Genomic DNA, 2,034 nt, shown 5'->3' on the forward strand with positions numbered 1-2,034 from the left:
ATATCCTTGTCTAGAGATTGGTCTTTCTCAATGACAAGTCCAAAGTAAATGAGTTGAAGTCTCACCATCCTTGCTTCTAAGAAACATTCTGGTTGTATTTTTTCTAAGACTGATTTTTTTACTCTTTTGGCAGTCCAAGGTTTATTCAATATTTGTCGCCAACACCACATTTTGAATCCATCATTTCTCCTGTCTTACTTTTACATTACAATTGAAAATACCATGGCTTTAGTCATCAAAGTGATAGCTTTGCTTTTTAAAACTTTAAAGAGGTCTGTTGAAGAAGATTTACTCATATCAGTATGTGATTGGATTTCTTGACTGCTGTTTCCATGGATGTTTATTGTTGATCCAAGTAGAATGAAATCATTGATAGCTTCAAAATTTCTTGTAAAGGAAGTCCAATCTGAGTAGGAATTAGCCGAAGTGGAAAGAAGTAAAGTTTACATCCACTGGAAGGAAGGAAATCTTTGCAGCCAAAGAGGACACTTCGGCACATTAACAAGAGCCAACAGGGTATGTGGAAACAGGAAAGAAATAAAAAAGTACTTATTACATAGCCAAACCATGCTTTGCTCCCTTGCCTTCGCAAGCCAATCAGTAATACCACATTCTTCCAGAAGATGGCTCCCTTTATTTTATTATGAAAAATTTCAAAAAATTTGACTTAGTGAACACTCACATAGGCACCACTTAGATTCTACTATTGACATTCTATGGTGTTTATTTTATCATATATCTATTCATCTATCTGTTTCTCTATTTACCACTCTATTGTTTTTTGAAGTATTGATACACTTCTCTTGAAATACTTCAGCGTGTATGTTCTTGCTATACAGTATTTGTGTAGTTTTTTTTTTTTCAAATAAAATTTACAAACAAGGAAATGCTCAAATCGTAAATAAATATTCCCTGAATTTTGACAAACTGCATAACCTAAGCTCCATCAAGATATACAACATTATCAGTACCCTAGAAAGTTCCTTCATGCCCCTTCCCAGTCAATCCTTACAACCCCCAGAGAGAACTACTGTTTCAATTTATTTTTTTTTTCCATCATAGTTTTCCATGATCTGGAACTTGTTTTATGTAGAATAATGCAGTATGTACGATTTTATGTAAGGTTTCCTTCACTCAGCATAATGTTTTGGGGATTCATCCCATGTTGATGTGTATGTATATCAATAGTTCATTCCATTTTATTGCTCAGTAGCATACCACTGTATAAATAACTATAGATTGTAAATTCATCTATTGATGGGCAGCTAGACTGTTTTCTGTGTTCTATTATGAATAAAACTTCTATTATGAATAAAACTTTTGTAAATATTCATGTATAAAGTCTTCTTTTTTCTTTTAAGAAATTGTTTTAATTATAAATAATACAGGTGATGCTCACTCTTTCTCTTTTTTGAGGACTCAATCATAGGACTTAAATACACTTTCTCCTTACTGAACAACATGGTTAGGTTCCAAAGGCTGGGTCGCTATGCAAAAATCGGTGTTGTGTGAAAATAAAAGGTGACTACATCACATCACAAAATGGAGGATGACAACATCATTATATAACTGTCAACTTACATCATTACACACTTGCTAAATTTCATCATTACATAATTGCCAAACCACAGAAAATCATGGTACAGCCAAGTTGACACATAATCTTCACCTTTAAAGTCAGTGTTACCCTCACCTCACACCTCAGCATTCATTACTGCCAGATGTCCATTAGTGCACAAAATAGTTGGATAGTGGATTTTTTTTAATGTTGTAAATGTGAAATGTCAGATAACAAGAGAGTTGATAAGTGAGGAGTAGGTATGTTTTAATCCAAAGACACATTATAATTATTTTTAAATGTTTACTATGGAAAGGTAATTTTTTAAAGTATATAAAAAATATAGACTATTTTGATGAACCCTGATACCCAACCCTCAGCTTCAACCATTACCAACTCATGGCCAATCTTTTTTCACCCATACCTTTACCCACTACCCTTTTACATTGATTATTTTAAGGTAAATCCTAGCCTGC

The sequence above is a fragment of the Orycteropus afer genome, unplaced genomic scaffold (genome assembly GCF_000298275.1).
Source record: "Orycteropus afer afer isolate SDZICR_OR568_19922 unplaced genomic scaffold, OryAfe1.0 scaffold00143, whole genome shotgun sequence".
Lineage (NCBI taxonomy): Eukaryota > Metazoa > Chordata > Mammalia > Tubulidentata > Orycteropodidae > Orycteropus > Orycteropus afer.